This window comes from Pithys albifrons, chromosome 9 (assembly GCF_047495875.1).
Source record: "Pithys albifrons albifrons isolate INPA30051 chromosome 9, PitAlb_v1, whole genome shotgun sequence".
Taxonomy (NCBI): domain Eukaryota; kingdom Metazoa; phylum Chordata; class Aves; order Passeriformes; family Thamnophilidae; genus Pithys; species Pithys albifrons.
The window spans coordinates 27489518-27508027 of record NC_092466.1 but is presented as its reverse complement, the minus strand read 5'-3'; the positions used below and the strand labels follow the sequence as shown (position 1 = coordinate 27508027).

The 18510-nt window shown below is 36.8% G+C and overlaps 1 protein-coding gene across 1 annotated transcript in view; it reads right to left on the bottom strand.

Moving 5' to 3' along the window:
• Window positions 1-18510, bottom strand: part of NRG3 (neuregulin 3) — a 345753-nt gene that overhangs the window by 105146 nt on the left and 222097 nt on the right. The gene's annotated exons all lie outside the window — the stretch shown is intronic.

Below are 18510 nucleotides of genomic sequence, written 5' to 3'. Positions count from 1 at the left end.
AAACATCATTTTAGCATAACCATTCTTTTAAATATCAATTCAGTGAATCAAAGAAAAATCCTCTACAAAATAGACATATTTGCAATAAAATAATCTCCTTAGGTACCATAATGCTTTATAAAGCTTCATACCATACAAACCATCAGACAAACAACTTATCTTTGGCTGTTTGAAAAAGCAGGGAACAGTTAGCTAGCCATTAATTTTATTATCCGTTTCTACTGTACTTAAAAGATACAATGTTAGACAACATCAGTCAGTGTTTGTAAGCAGGAAGTTTCAGATGTCCATGGATTAGATTTTAAAGCACACAAAATAGAATAATATCCTGGCTCAACAAACAAGAACTGGCTTTGACTGAGATTCTAACACTATCATTTATCTTGAAACCTTACTTTGAAAAAAGTCCATTTACTGCATTTGGACTGTTTTCAGAAGTCTCATTTTCAACTAAGTATATCAGAATCAGAGCTTTAATTATTTATTTGACATGCAGTTTTTCAGAGAAAAGTGATGGACACTTTAATTATAAATGATAGCAGCAGGGATTCCTTATCTCCCAAAGCTTTTGCATGTCATATAAGCAACATGCTCAAATCAGCATCACCACCATTCATTAGGGTTGACAACTGCAATTTGAATGATGTGATAACACCAGCACCAGGAGTTATCTCCTCCACAATGTTTTTACTAAGGTTTTCTTCTAAAAGTTGCCTTTTAAAATGCTTTTGGGCTAATAATGCTTCAGTGAGAAGTGCATCTCACCAGCATTAATTCAGGTATCTGTACGAACATTTTTGAGCAAATATCTAAATTATGTTCCATCAGACCAGAAAATGCAGTGAAAAACTACAGTAAGGACAAGATTTAAAAACCTCATACATACATTATTTCAAAACCTCCCTTTTGGCCTTTCTCCCGATGGAGGCCGAGGTGCTACCTTGGAGATCGACCAGTACTCGTCTTACCAGTACTCACTTTTCTCCAAAATAACTGACTGAAAAAAAACTCTTCAGATTTTTTTTTTTACGTTCAGATTCCATGGCAGTGGTCATAAGCAATCAGTCAATGAAAAAAAAAAGAAGTTCTATTAATTAAAATAGTCCACTACTCACAAAAACTGAAAAAGTCCACATATACTCAAACACTGCTGCATCCATATTTTGCCTCTGACTGTGAAACGTGAGAAGTTGCCTCACATCAAACACAAACACTTCTCCACAGTCTTGAGGAGAGTTAATAAACTTAATAAAGCTTAAGAACAGCCTACACAGGTGAGGATATTCTTGCCTTTGCCGTAGCACTTTCTATTGACTTTTTGACACACATTTGCACCTGCCTCAGTTATAAATACCCTATTACAGACTTAAAACTCTCTATCCTAAACTGTTGGTCTGCAAGTCATTAAAGCATGTGAGGATAAAGAGTCACAGAGGGGTTCTCCTGAAAGAGTTGTACTGAATGCTCATCACCACACATGAACACCCAATGGCCAGGAGCAGGCAGAGCAATGCTACCAATACCCTCATGCCGGTAGGAGCCACCCCTTCTACCCATCAGAGTCAGAAGCTCGGCTGCCTTCCTTTCTGTATTACTTTATTTTTCACATACTGCAAGAGAAACTTTAGATTATCTCACTTCACAACTGAGAAACAGTTTGCACCATTTATTCCATCTGTCAGATGGTTCAGGTAATTAAAATGGACTGCCCAGGGAGGTGGTAGAGTCATGATCCCTGGAAGTGTTCAAGAAATGACTGGACATGGTGCTTAGTACCATGGTCTAGTTGAGAAGGTGCAGATAAGTCAAAAGTTGGACTCAATGACCTTGAAGGTCTTTTCCAACTTAAATTATTCTGCAATTCTCTACCTAATTTTGGTACAGCTAATTAATCATTCATGCCAGAATTCAAGGAGAGAAATTTTGCTATTGTTAACTGCTAAGGTAGATTTGGGTGTATCTATTCAAATCCTACCACAAAAAAAAAATAAATAAAACATCCCTCTCGTAGTTTAAGAAAATATTTTTGTATCTTGCACAACTGCAAAAGAAGCTGTGGATATTTCCACCTTGCATTTAAGGTTGTTCTCAAGGATTACATCTTTTCAGTTGCAAAACCGGCAGATGTAAATAAAGTTGGTGGCCTCAAAAATAATCTGAAGGGAAACTTCTGTAACTTGTAAAGTATCAATCCAGTGCAAGACACTAACGTGTTTCTGTGTCTTTCTCTTCCAGATATTGTCAAGAGTAGTCAACTAGAACGGAATGTATCACTGAGTCACATGATTTACAACTCCTCCCTTGCAAAACAGCATCCCTGGTACCTCATTGAGTTGCTCACTTCCACAACTACACTATGCAATCTGGAGATGACAATGAGGGTGGTTTTCTTCTCCTTTTTAAAACACATAGTGCTGCTTTTCTTCACTATGAAACTGCGGCACACAGCAATCAGTTGACTGACTGACCTGAATGACTTTAGAGCAACACATTGACTTGCCTGTACCCTCCAATAAACATACAGAGGAATTTGTTACTGTTCAAATTTAGTAAGGAGGGGAACAATATATCAAAGAATAGATAAAATCTTTTCAGGTAATAACATACTCTCAGATAAAAACTATTATGCTGAGGCTGCACCTCAAATTCTGTGTCCAGTTCTGGGCCTCTCATTTAGAAGAAAGACATTGAGGTGCTGGAGTGTGTGTCCAGAGACGGGCAACAGAGCTGGTAAAGAGGAGAGGCCTGATAAGGAGTAGCTGAGGAAACTGGGTTTGTTTAGCCTGAAGAAAATGAGGCTCAGGTGGGACCTTATTGCTCTTTTCTACCTGCAAAGAGGCTGTAAGACAGCTGGCAGTCAGTCTCTTCTTCCAGGTAACAAGTGACAGGGTAAGAGGAAAAGGTCTCCAGTTACACCAGGGGAAGTTTAGATTGGATATTAGGAAAAAAAGATTTCACTGAAAGGGTGATCAGGCATCAGAACAGGCTTCCCAGGGAAGTGGTGGAGTCATCACCCCAGAAAGTATTTTTAAGGGCATACAGATTTCACTCTTAAGAACATGGTTTAGAGGTAAACTGAAAGAGCTGGGTTAACAACTGAACTTAGAGAACGTTTCCAACCTTAATGATTCTATGTTTCAATGGCTATATACAGCTTGTGGGGTTTTTTATTATGTTAAGTTTTCTAGCAAAGATTAAAACTAAGACTTCTAGTTTCATTAAAAACTTATCTTTGAAATCCATGACAGCAAATAACAGCAATAACTGCTCTGCTAATGACACTGAAATTCAAATTCTTGCGATTAAGTCATGAAACTGGTCTTGTAGAATATACATTTGACAGTTATGTTACAATCTGATAAAAGTTGATCATGTTGTGGAATCCTACAATCTTAGGCAAAGCATCTGCCATCTGTCCTAAATAGGCAGATGTGATAGTTGTGCCTACTAACTGACATGCACACATGCGGCTAATTGGCATCACACCTCTACAGAAGAAATCACAGCAACCCACCACAGAGAGCCCTACCAAAATAGCACAGCTATGACACATACAAAAGTTCAGGAAAGTCCAAATGAGGTCATACAATATCACCATATGCAGTGTGAATGATCACATTCATATTTATGGATGTATTAAAAAAGCTATGAGTAATCAGAGAAATCTTCATAAATGCTTAGATGCAGTCAACAGTTTCAGAAATGATTATTTGATTCTGTGACAAACAAATGTTTATTAGATATGCTTTAAAAAATAAAGAGAGAAATTAAAAAGAAAATTAATCTAGAAGACAACACTACTTGTAGTGAAGCAAAAAGTCTGATATGCACATGGGACCCCCACAGCAAAGGCTGGACGGGACAGACTAAGGTCCATTCCAGCACCAGCGAGCCCTCCTGTGTATGGGCAGCCTTGGGCACACGTTTAAGCACAGACCGTGGCAAAGGGCTCTATAAAGAGCGTTAGTTAGAGCCTCTCTTCAAAGTAAATATGAAATGGAATTCCCCATTTTGCATTCAGATTTTCACCAAAACTGTAACTGTCTAGGCTCTAGACTGAAAATATGAGCAGAATTTTACTGCATGGACAGAATTGTTTAAATCCTTCTGATTAAATTGTATGAAAACAGAATCACAGGTAAAGCTAATCTGCAGCTGCTAAAATGCTTGCAAACAACACATCTCTGAAGAATATCTGCTAAATTCAATAGAGATTATTTTATCATATGTTCTTTACATCTTTTATTGCAACTTACTTTCTCTAGATGATTTTTTCAGGTCACCAGTAACAAACTGTACTGTGCATTGCACTTCATGAAGTCAGCGACAATGATGTCTGTAGCAAAACATACACGCAGAGACACATCTCTCATTCCTGCTAAGTTTTTTTTTTCCTTTCTATTTAAGCATATTTGTACTTAAGTATTACAAAGTAAGTAGAGTATGAAACTGTATTCAGTCCTTTTGTCCTCACTGTTAACATTAAATAGTATTAACACACATTATATTCTAGTTAAAGAGATCACAGACATTTTCTGTGGACATTTTTCAGAACTGTTTCTTGTGTATTCAAACCTTATGGGGCATCAAGGAAAATTTCAAATAGATGACTGCATCACTTGTAGGATTAACACAGCACTCCAATTGCCTAGATTTCAGATTGGAAACACTAGAATAAGTAAAGTGAACAGGGGTGAGGGTGTGGCAAATTGCCTTATAAACAAAGATGAAGAATAAAATATATTTAAGTCAGCAAATAGAGAAGGAGAACCTACTTGGAAGAATTAGGGAAGGACATATAAAAGTTGTAGCCAAGAAGTCATTATCATCACAATGTAGAATTTCCCAAAATACCTCCATATAGAGCTCCATATCCATATTAAACCTAAATATTTAATTTTCAAGGAATGTTACTGTACAGAACATGGAAGAGAGAGTGGCACCAGCAAACTTCAGGTCCAATGAAATATGGCAATGGTGTGAATTCCCATGTCTCTCCTCCTTCCATATGATATTCATCCACTTGAAATGGGAATAATTCTTCTTTCCCAAGTGTGATGATCACATTGCCTGTGACCATGTGAAGAAGTATGCACAATTTCTGTGCAAAAAGTCCAGAATTTGACAAACATAAAATATATGAGTTCATCTGAAATGACAATTTTGAAAATAGCATTCGGGATCTCAATGGCAGACTACACGAGAAGAGAAAGCTTATCCTAGGCCAAGCATGATTTGTGACATTTAGCAAAAGTGTCTTATAGCACAGTGCCCTTATAAATTTATAATCTGATCCTAGTCTCTTAAACAGGAGTAATCCAATTTGAAAACTGGAATTAATAGCACCTATGGAAACTGAAAGCTAATTTTTATAATGAATCCAGACCAACACATTTCCTTCCACTTATAAAACTAGAAATCAGCCTTCTCAAAAGTACTATTAATTAGTGATCCATCTTATAATCTCAGTGGATAAATTGCAAATTATTTTCTCATGACATCATTGCAGTCACTGTACTAACAATGCCAATAAGAGAACATACTACATCTCTTATTTACTCTCTAAGAGAGAAAGCTGAGATCATGATAAAGGGATGTTCTACTGGTCTATAATTTTGATCAGGTATGTATTTTCCCACAGAGATGCAATATGCTTTATCTTGGGTCAGAGAGTCAGTTATGCAATAAATACACAGTAGCAATCCATGACATCACATAGGCTGTCCCACAATGTAGACTGAAATAATGAAACATATGAAACAAGGAATAATAATTCCTCTGCTCTGCAAGTAAACTCAGTATAGACTTCTGTGCCTGCAACTAGAATGACCTTAACTGGAATAAACAGAAATTTGTGTTTATTCCTGTTATTGTTCTTAGGTGAAGATTTTATTCATGTGGGAAGAAAAAAACCCAGTCTTAATAGTAAAAGTCAGACAGGATGTCTTGTCATTCAACACATGCAGACACTAAAAGCAGATAGCAGGCTTCCTACATTCCACAGATTAGACCCCTGAATCACAACTGAGAACAGTGTGGATACCATGCTCACAGCCAGACAGAGAAGGAACCCTTCATAAAAACCAGTAGTTTGCAGTTTGCTGGTTAGGCACTCACCTAAGATTCACATTCAGTCTTTGGTGTGAAAATGAAACATTCAACAACAGAAGCCAGGTTTTCAATATTGCATAAATGTTCTGATCATTTTAGTGTTATATATTCCAGGAAGGACTGTTCTTGTATTGTCTTAAAACTAAATTAGAGATATTCAATTTCATCTTAAAATAGATGGGGGGGAGGGGAAGTGGACAATGATGAAAAGAAAATTTCTAACATAGCTCTCACCATGCATAAATGAGTGAAACAATCATGTGTTGAGAGTTGGATAGAATTCTATCATTATCAGGTAATTGTCTACATCCAGAGTTTGTAGCAAAATACAAAGCAGAAGCAACATTTTAACTGCAAATCACCTAATGGTTCTTGGAGGCTTTTCCAGAAATTGCAGGACTCAAGAGACAAGCAACACTGGCAGAGACGACATTTTTCTCTTTGCAAATCTGCTCCTATAGTTTCCCAATGGAAAGACTTGTCCAAATTGGCAGGACTTTTCCAATGCAACAATTTAGGAACAAACTGATAAAGAGAAAGGCTTTTCTTCCCTGTGAGAGTGACTGTGGTTGGGGCTGTTGGGAGAACGTGTGCAGGGCAGAGGCACAGACAAGAAGAGGTGCAGGAAGAAGGGTGACAGCCCCTAATACTTACCAGTTATAAAGCCTACCAAAGCAAAAGGGGGAACTGCCCTTTATTAATTCCTCCCTTGATCTATTTAATGCTCCAACATATGTAATTGAATAAAGGCCAGTCTTTTCCTGGAAGGTGATGCTGGACTTTACAGATGGATTAAAAAAATTCAGCTTTTTTTCTATTGTGCCCATGAATTTTATGGTGCATCTACTTACAATCTGACCTATTTTAGAGAATCAGTTTTTAAAACATGCTTCTCCCTGGCAGGCTCTGTGCTTCTTTCTTGTCCAAAGATGACAAACTGTAGCTATGTTGTAACTAGACTCTTAAAATGCACTGGTAAGATCTTCCATATGTATTCACTAGCACAGCCTTCAGAATTTGGTGTGGTACTTTTATAAAAATCCATAATGCAATCATATAAGTCATATATGACCACAAAAATCCAGTAGCCTCTACTACATTGTATTACTACAGTAAAACAATTTCACCAGCCAAACCACCTATTTACCAAGTATTTACAGGCCCCATCAGGAAGTGGAACAGAAAAAGCAAACATGGATTTCTGATCACCCTCAGTAACCTCAAGTACAAATAGTTAAGAGCCTTTTAGCATCAAGAAGTAAAAATTATACCTCTGGTGCAAAAAAAGTATAACAGAATTAGTCATTAAAAGTTATATTTAGATATGTGGGTCTTTACTTTTGAACTCTGTGATTTATGGCTGCTGTAACATGGACATCTTTGTGACCAGCAGGCTCTTGGGCACTCCTTGCCTGAAGGACTTGCCCCTGTAGTCCACATTATGCACAAAACATAACTTAATAACTAAAATTAAAGTCAATATAAATAGATAAAATAAAAAGAATGCATGGGGTTAGAAAGAACAAACTGGAGACCCTGTAAGGAACTGGGTAAAGACACAGTATTGCTCAAACACATTTGTGAATCCTTTAAGATGGGAAGGCCTGAGCACTTCAGCCACTCAACCTCCTCCTATTTACCTTTTTTTTTCCTTTTAAAAAATATTTTAAATAATTCACCCAACAGAAATGCAACTTACTGTATGATGAAGGCTTCCTGTCAGAGTTTGAACATAGATTATTTTTTTAACACCTTGCAATCTCTTATGTGATTGAATTAAGATATACATTTGCCTTTTTCTTTCTTTAAAGAAATAAGGTTGACTATTGTGCAAAAAAATAATAGTACAATTCTTACAGAATGGACAGTATCAACTTTTTAAAAAGAAGCTAAACCTCCCATTTTTCTTTCAGTTTTCTTTTAAAATGTTGTAGCTGATAAAAATAAGTAGAGGAAGTAACCAGAAAGGAAATTATGTTGAAAAGGCAGAAAAAGAATAGTAAGAAAAGATTTTTTTTCTACAGCGTTTTCTGTAGAACCAGTCCAGCTGAATCACTCTAACATATGCAGAGAAAATATAGAGTTAGACTTCAAAAAAATTCCTGTTTATGACTGGTATAATTCACTATATTTTAGAGTGGGTAAGTTGTCAGTACAGCTCTCTGAAATAGGGAAGTATTATTATGCTTCTGGTGTAAGTGGCATAAAGATTAAAAGTCACAGCTACAAACCCCCGAGACATTGCCCAGATTTAGATAATACAACTTTCAACTAATTTGTTGACTCCAGTGTTTCAGGATCCTTTAAGACTTGGAGAAACTAAATGGGCACTTCAGTAAAGTTTGAGTTCTTAAATCCTCTGTAGGAACCACTGAGTTAAATGAGACTTTTAGCATTTAAAAAGGACTTATGTGGATTTGCTTCATCCATAATTATGCTGGAACTACTGAACTATCATTCCTCTCCTGATTTTAGACAGTTTTCCTTTTTTGTTTTTCATAAAAGGTGGGTCAGAAAAAGAAATAGAAATTAACAGGATGTGTTAATTAAGCCATTCAAGTCACCTGGACCTATGGCAGCACCTGAACTAATAATCATTTCACTCCCCACAACAACAGGCCAATTTTATTTAATTTCAATATGTTCCCTTATATAAAAAAGAAAAGGACAGTTTCATATTCTTCATCAATGCACATAATACACAATTGCTAAATAATGGTTCTAGACTACAGTGTTCACTTAAAGCTCAGGTTAGGTTTGGTATTCAAAAACATATAAAACTATTATTGATAGTTATTTGATACCCAATTTATTTCACACTGATACACAGGCTTTATGCTTTTTGAGGGATAAGAATTATCTTCTCCATCTGCCTTAATCTCCTTAACAACAAACTTTAATCTATAAACCACAACAAGCATTAGAAACTGTCTCTGAGTATCATCTAATAAACAAAATGCTTAACCAACTAACTGAGCAATCATTTTTCTGCTATTTTGAGTTTAACCAACCAGAAAAAAATGAAAAGCTTTGATTAGGTTTTTCCACAATATACCTCTGTGATAAATGAGTTTCTGTGGATGATAAATGAATATAGTCTGTCATTATGAATAGCATTCATCAGCTGTGAGAAAGCTTTTGAATAAATGGAAAGTGATTTCATACCATATTCAAAGTCTCACACTAGATGAAAGCCACATTCAATACTTGGAAAAAAAAAAAAGAAAAGGAGACCCTTGGTTTACATTATGTCTACCACGATTACCATCTTTATAAAAAAAAGCTCTTCAAAACTCTTCTTGAAAATATCTGTCAGGGACTGGACTCAGAAAAGAAAATATCTAAAACAATCAATAAAAATGCCTAAAAGGTGTAAGATTTATAGATGCTATCACAGTGTTTGGTATGAACCCATCTGCCCTTCAAATGACCATTTATTAAAGATGGCAATTGTAACAATAACTGACATAATTCTAAAGAGAGGTGCAAACTCACTACTAAGTAGCATAACAGGCTTGCTGGATGTGTCTTTTCCCAGTTTCCTCCCCACAAACATTACAAGCTCAACACTGAAAAATTTTGCATCCACCTACTCAATAAAAGCAACAGCCCTGGACTTTTTTCAAAAACTTTCAAATACATTTTTGACTTAGTTTCACTGAATATTTTCCAATTCAAAAGACCAAAAAACACTGAGAGAAATTAAATTCTGTGTTTCAAACTCAAGCTACTCAAGTAAAATGGATCCTTTGCTTATGATGAGAATCATGCAAGGTTTCCAATCCAGCAGTGCAGATTCAAGACCATTTTTCAAGCTTCAGCAAAATGTTCTGATTAATATTTTTGGCAAAATTAGAAATACACACAGGAACTCAGACGCTTGTCTAGTAATGGTATCTACATGGAATACTGCTTGTCACAGACTTCTCTCCTAAAAAGCTCATGGTCACATCAAGTCAATGCCTGTCTACAGAGACAGAGTGCCTCTGCCAAACACTCAAAATTCCTCAGTAATTCACTGATCTATTTGCTTCAAACCTGTTTTTATACCTAGTTTGGAAAGAATAATTGAAGCCACTCTGGAGGTGTCAGTTAAAATATCCTTAACTACTAACAGATGGTCTATACCAATGATGCCCTCTCACTTCATGGCTGGGAATAAACATGCCGCTCCTTCTGCACTTCATATGATCTGCACACATCACATTTTATAGATAAAAATTTGACATGCAACATAATGGCCTAGAAAAGTTCAAATACAGAAAAAGTTTCCAGAATAATGCTTCCGTAGCATATAAAATATAATTCAGCCCCCAGAAAAACAATAGTTTTAAACCTCAAACATGCCACTCTCTGGAGATATTCAAAGTTGTGAACTAAACAAAAACTCCAAATCTTTGAACTTGCCCTCTTATGCAGAAAGATTCAGTCTTGTGTACAACATAAACTCAGCTAAAGCTCCCCTGCTAACGGATCAAGAGCTTACCAGTCAGCAAAAGTCTCGGGGTAAACTGACCAAACCCAGCAAGTTTAACCCCTACAGCAGGCAGGAGGCTGCAGCGTTCCTCCCAGCACAGCACATGCTGCAGCTCCCACCCCCTGGCTCACAGCTGCAAAACACACAGTGATGCCTCCAGCCCAAAGCTGTTTGAGTTTACTCTGCTCTCCTCTCAGTTCAGCAGCAAAACGAGTTCAACTGTAAGAGCTAAGGCTGGAGAAGCACAAAGCAATAGTAACAATGGCACTACCTTCCCCTGCCTGCCAAGAAAAAATACCTTTACTGTACCTTATCCTCCCCATAAAATGCAGGCAGACATCTCCAGGAGCAATATGGCAAGACCTACTTTACGAAATAAGCAGAAAAATTATTTGAAGCTGAAATTACATTATTAGAAGAAGGAAAAAGCTCCCTTTTTGTTCTACTGTGAAATCTTGACCTGAAGCTTTACTAATGAGTTTCTTGTTTGAAGAACATGGCAAAAAAGTACCAGTGATTCAAGTGGTTTTGCCCAAAAGTTATTAATGCAACTTGATTAAGTTTCACCAGTCAAAGTATAAGTAATACAGTAGGGTTTGGATGAATATGTTTCAGACTACAGGATTTGTGTTAATTGCAGGAAATACCATTTGACTACTGACAGTACCTGACCCATCAGTGACATCATTCTTATTTGTGGAAAATGGAAACTTTGCAACAGAAAATAAAGACTACAGTTACATTCCATAAAAGGTAAAAAGTCCAAGCTTTTTAAAAGGTAGAATTTCTTCAGAGCAAAGAACTGAACTGTACCAAAGCCCAAGGATGTTGTGATGCTGAAAGTAAGAATAAAGAGTTCTTGCTCAGCTTAAATTTAAAGGTAATAATTCAGTTACCTGGCAAGTCTTGAATAACCCCCAAATCACTGAAATCATAGGAGGCATGCTGATAAACACAAGCCATGCATTATTTTGCAGAAATATATACTTTCTTTAAGAATAAGAATGACATAATATAGTAAATATTGTTAATAGAAAACATTTCTAAAGAATGGCAAGTGGTTTTCCAAAACATATAGCAGAGACACAAGCATGGTATATAGCTCCGATGCCAATATTTTAAAAGTTACTTTTAATACAAAACTTCCAAGTAAGTTAGTTACCCGAAAATATGACATGCAGCAAGTAGGGGCAAATTTTTGGTTCTGGGTCTATTTTAATAACTGTCCAACACACAAAGCAGCTCTCCAGCTGACATGACTCTCACTACCAGCTATGTGCGAATGCACAGAAATGCTAAAGGTTATTCCACGGCTACTTGTGGGCAGAAAGTAGTAAAACCAGGACATTTTAATTTGCTGACTTTCCTGCAGCTTCTGTAAGAACAGCAGAAACAGAAACATTATTAGAGACAAGAGAGCTCCCAAGAACTGTGCCAATATTTACACCAGGTCAACACTACTGAGACAATTAAGTCCTTTCTGACAGTTCAGTTCTGCAAAATGTCAAAATCTCTTAGATTAAGACATATAAACAATAGGGCTGTCCTATGCAAGGCTAGGAGTTAGACTTGATCCTTGTGGATCCCTTCCAGCTCCAGATGGTCTAGGATTCTGTGCTTGAATTCAAGCAAATAAATGGACCAGACATGAAAAATAATTATGCATAGAAGAGAACAGCATTCACTAAACATTTGAGTTAACAATTTCCATCTCTTTTAAATACTTTTTTTAAAGATAGGCAGTTGCATGAGATGTCATCCATGCTCTGGCACCACCTGCCAGGCCCTACATAAAAGAAAACTTTGAGATTTGGAATAGGTAGCATAGATCTGATGTGCTTGCTGCCAGAAAATAATAGTCATAAATAAAAGAATCTTGCTTGATTCAATTTTCAAAATAACGGCAGCAGAGAGCAACAATCAGGAAAGTCATTATGCTCCATCTAAGATCATTTTATGGATTAGAATTAGTCTCTGACTCAATGAAATTTGAGGAATACATTTGCTTCTCTTGAATTCCTAATCATAAATCAACTGAACTCAGCTACGTGCTTCTGATAATTCTCTTCTAAATTCAGGTGAAATAAAGGCAGCACAGCTCACACTGCCTGTAGGCAGTGCTACCAAATTTTTCCTGTCACATACACACAAGAGCAGAACAGGTCATTCTGATCTTATTCACTCTTATTTCAAAGGAAATAATTTCTACAGAAATCAGAAGAAAGAAAGCAGAAGATGCCTGCTCTTCAGCTCTGCTCAAAGAGCCACACTACTCTCCCCCTGGGTGTCCTTCAACCCATCACCAGCAGCATCACCACTCCCTGTGCTGCTGGAATAGCAGCTTGGTATTCCCATCAGCTGGAATTTTGTGAGGAGAAATTATCAGACACATGCAATAGTGGTGGCAATAAAAGCGTTAAGGCTATACAGGTAATAAAAGAAATACACCTTTGTCATTTTCTGAGGAAAGCAGAAATTGTGCATTGTCAAGCCCACTCACTCATTGTGGTTTTTTTCAGAGAAAAACATATTGAGAATTTTTAAGGAGTGAAGCTATGTTAATAAAACATGCATCAAACATTGCCTATAAGGAAAATTAGGATATTCTAATTTTCTTTTTTACATTTAACTTCTAAAATATTAATATTTTATTTATGCCAAGTAATAACAAAGCAAAGCTTGGCATTTGCATCCACTGTCACACACGATATGAGTCCATTTCTAAAACAAGATATAAAGGCTTCCTCTGATTTGGAGCACAGAATAGTACCATACAGTGTCGTGCTCAGCAATGTAAAATGTTGGGGGAAGAAGAAGGAAGATGGTAACATTCGGGGCAATGACGTTTGTCTTCCCAAGTAACCACCTCTGCTGGAGATGGCTGAACACCTGCCTGATGAGGGGAAGGGGTGCATTAACTCCTGGTTTTGCTTTGCTTGCATGCACAGATTTTGCTTCCCATATTCAACTGTCTTTTTTCTAAGGTTAGCTTGGACATTTTTCATTTTCTTTGTTACAGACTAATCTAAATAACATATTGCCATACCTGGTATTTTCACACCATTGCTATTTCCTGCTATGTCTCTCCTTGTAGCTGCACAGCCAAATAACTACATTTATATAAAAATTTATTTTTCGAATCTGACCGCTCCTGAAGTGAAACATGTTAATCTCACTTTTATGCATGAAACTAATACATGAAAATATTTATACTGTGGCTGGAGTAATTACTCTGTAAATTCATCATCATTATAAGTTTACCTATGCCTCTGATGAGTTGCTTTGTTTTTCACAATGGTAATAATTTAGTAAGTTCTTTTAAACATCAGTATGCAGACGAGAAAATTAAAAATAACCAGGCTTGTTTTTTCCAATAATAGCCAAATAGCCTTTCCCTTTTTGGTTGTCTTTAGCATCTTTCAAAATCATTAGAAGTGATTTACTTATTTTAATAATTTTATTTATTTTTATCAATGCAGTGTGTACCTAAACAGAAGAGAACCACTTTGAAAAATATCTTCATTATGTTTTGATTATTGCCAAAATATTTGGCTCTTCCTGTTAGTTTTTGCCCCTTTACTTCTCTCCACCACTTGAATGATCTATGTGGTAAATTTAATTTGGATTATATCCTGCTAAGAAGATTTATAACATATTTTTCACATAAACCAATGCTTACATTTAAAAAAACAAAAAAGGAAAAATAATGAAAGCTCTTTTAGTGCTGTGCTATTCCATTTTACAGACAAAGGGTAAGATTCAGCAACATAATAATGCCTTGTTTCATTCACTTGATGCTAAAACCCACAGTTCTCCAGCCCCAATATGATCCTGCCAAGTTCTCACGGTGGAAAAGAACTTTTCAAAACATATGACTATGATAATATTTTAAGGAAATTGGAAAGATAACCAGCACAAAGCAAGTAGGGAATCCATATACTTGTAAATTATACTTCTCATTTACTTTGTAAGAGTCTGAGTTCAGGATGTATAGAGAAAGAAACATCAGCTGCACTTAAACCTGGTATCCTGTTCAATTTGTTATGTGCTAAATCATCTGTAAGCATTCACACAGGATTTACAGTGAAATGGTTTAATTTGATTTAAAATTTAAAAATGTACCCTGATGCAACAGATATTATTACAGCTGTGTTACCAACTTGAAGCCAGCACAATGATTATACATTTGAAGCCTTAAAATAACATTAAGGAAGATACACACTGCTGTTATTTTCTTTCATAAAGTTATTGAACTTCTTAAAGATTACACACTACGGATTTGAATCCATGGGTTTTAAATCCATGTCCACTGTAATTTGTTCCTAGTATTTCTCTGGAGTAAGAAAATGCACAAAATAAATGAAAGCAGGTATCTCTGGGGCAAAAGTCCAGTTAAATCTGAGCTAGAAATCAGCATTTTAAAGCCTCAGGCAAACTAACGGAATGCATAAAATAAAGTACTTAGGTTTGCCATGTCAGCTTCAGACTTTAACATTTAACATAGCATTTAACTGCTAAAATTTAAAAACCAACAACAACAACAAAACAAAAACAAACAAACAAACAAAAAAACAAATAAAAAAAACCAGGAAGCCTAAATCCATCCTGGCTGCTAATACATAAGAAAGTGACATTATTCCATTAATTATGGAATATGTTTCTTGCATTCTAAAGCATACGGATACTACACAAAAATAATATAATAAGCACATCTGCATTAATTTTAGCAGTCACACAGGTAAAAATATTGTGTATTCCAAATTATGCTTTTCAAGAGTTTCATTTTTGATGGTAATCATAAATGCAAGAAAATTGTTCATCTTCATCAACAACAAAAACATCTTCTTGGCTTCGTAAGTAATGGTTTTCCCAGATATTAAATATAAAATTATGCCCTATTTAAACAAGCTCAACCTGCAAAGATTTACGACTTAATATAAAGGCTTCTGTCTCCAGTGCTGTATCATGGGAAATTAAATCCATCAATCCTGAAAAACTGATGGATTTTTTCTTTTTTACTTTTCTTCAAAGCCTAGCAGAGCTAGGAAAGAAGTTTCAAGTATTTAGAAGAATTTTGCATATTTATCACTGCTAATAAGCTGCGTCCCAGAGCGCTGCAGAAGGGAATAAAGAAAATAAAAAATGTAGGTGTCACAGGGAAGAATAGCTTTCTTCAGCACCTTCCTGGAGCTTGCTTTGGGAAGACTAAGGCCTTTCTCTCTCCTCCTTTCCCTCCAGCTTTCTGTAGTTACGTTTCAGCAGTTCTTACAGTTTGGGAAAGAGAATCCCTGGGAGAAGGTTTGGAAATCTTCACCCCTTCTTTACTTCTTGTAAACCAAATTTCTTCTCCTCCTCCTCTATTTCACATGTTTAACAGCCACCTCAGGAGCAGTTTATCCTCTAGAGCCACAATCACCTACATGGTTCAGGTCAATGCAGAACTCCATCTCTCAAAGATGCTGTCTTGGAAGGGTGTCATGTAGGATCTGGCACAGAAGCAGCTGCATGGGGTCTAAAGCACCAGCATGTCTGGCATGAGCAGAGGCTGAGGGATTAGTGAGCTTGAAGAAAAGGCTCAAGGGGGACATTATTGATATGCAGAAATGCTGGGAGACACACTATAGAGGGCAGAGACAGACTCTTTTCAGTGTGATCCAGGGAAAAGACATGAGAAAACAAGACCACATTGAAATACAGGAGACTCCACTCAAACCCCTCTGGTTTACTGTGAAGGTGACAAAACTATTGAGCAGGTTGCCCAGAGTATCCATCATTTGAAATACCCAAAACTCAAGTGGACAGTCCCACACAGCTTGCTGCACCCGATCTGCTTGACATGGGTCTGGACTAGATGACTGTAGAGGTGTCTTCCTACCTTAAAAATTCTCTGATAAACAGAAAGATCACTTTTCTGAGAATTACAAGAATTCCCACAGTAAAAACAAAGAAAACCCCAAACAACAAAAAACCCCAAATCCCATACCAACACATTCTCACCCAACCCAGAATAAAATCTTCAAAAAAGCCATCAATTCTAGAGAAGCTTACTGAAGTCCATCAGATTTCCTAAATTCCAGTACAACTGTTACCAATCATTCACCATCGTGAGAAACAGACAGGAGGAAAACAAATCTCCATGTATGAAAAAAAACCCCCATTCTCTGCTTTCTATGTGAATTGCTCATATGAATCATGGAAATCAATCATACAAGCTCCTTTACTTTAGTAAAGAAAGATCTAGGATCTATAAATATATATTGTTTTCTCCCCTCCATGCCCTGGAACTTGAGGTCTGGTTTCATCTTCCTTGCTCTCAAAGCAACTCACCTGACCTTGAGCTATAATACAAAATAAATGACATAAATGAAATGCCATGTATGAGCTGATTATATTAGTTTCATTTTTTCCCTCCACTTTTAGAGAAACATTTAAGGACTTTTGACCTTTTTATCCTATTTTGATCGATACAGTAAATTGCTCCCCAAGGAGACAAAGAAAAGAGGAAACATTAGCTAAATCAGAGACAGAGGCAAAGCAAAAGATTGCATACAGCTTGGAGAAAGCATTTTACAGCAAAGCAGATGGTTGTAAAAAAACAAATCATTTTTCTCAAGTCTAGCTGATGTGATCTGTTCTAATTCACCACTGGAAAGCAACTACCAAAACCATGAGTAAAATAAAAACATTTCTACAACCTTTCCTTATGTTCCCACTATCTTGGTATATGGAGACGTGGATTTCAGAAAAAGAAGAGCCTTTAATAATTCATAAAAGGCACTAGTTAGCACTAGTTAGAGTGCAACAGAAGCACAGCAAAGCCAGTTCTAAAATTCACTGTATATAACCAAGCCTATCCAAGCCTTAGGTCTTCCGTGGGAAGAAGAAACAGGTACACAGGGCAAAAGTTTCTTAGAGTAAGTGGAAACGAAAGTAAGAATCAGTCACGGGACTGCTCTTTCAAAGTCGAGCCTCAGTTTTTTTCATCATCACTTTAGCGTCCAGCCAGTATCCAACTACTATCTAAATGACAGAGTGAGAATCAAATTTAATGCATAGCCTTTCTACTGCTCCTGTACTCCCAGGAGGAAAGGATACTATCTTGTTTCCATTCACAGGTTAGCATCTGGAGGGGGTATGTAGCCAGATGTGGACAGTGTGTGATGACATCTAGTTTTTAGCTGGTATACACCATTCTGCTCACCTCGATACAGTGGGAATAAAAGGCAACTGTCAAAATTACTGCTCTGTCCTACTAAATTGAAGCTTGACTAGCAGTCAAATGCTAACATAATGCAAGTCTCCTCACAAGCATTAAGCCCATCATTTGTTTTTCATTCCCATCTCCCTACCACAGTTTTAAAATTTTAAAACCCATGATGACTTCCAGCGACCACAACTACTCAACAACTCTGCACAACCTCACCTATCTTCAGGAGGACAAACACCAGTGCTCTCAAATCCCCTTATCAGTTTAGCACTTATTTCTCCCTCCCTAGCCCACCACTCATGTTTACTTAAGCCCATTCTAAGATGTGCTTAATTCAGTTTTAGAAGGACAATATTACCCCTTAAGCATTCTGCTCCACATACGGATACGGCCACAAAAGCTGCTGTCTAGTGGTTGGATTTCAGTAAATTAAATCAATGTTTCGGGATTTCTGGCCATCTGCTGAGACAATAAAGCTTCCTTGCTATGGAAATGTAAGGAAATGTGCCCAACTGAGCACACACACTTACCAGTATGATGCCTCTTGAGTGAAACCAGTTCTCACTCTCAGTGTTCCTGACAAGCACCCTGGTGAGACCCTCCTGAGATGACACAGCTCAGGTTACTCTGAAGTAGAATTCATGCTACAGCCACCTTGAAGTTTTGCTACACCAAGACCACTGTATTTAAGTGAAAAAGTCTGCAGCTCACATAG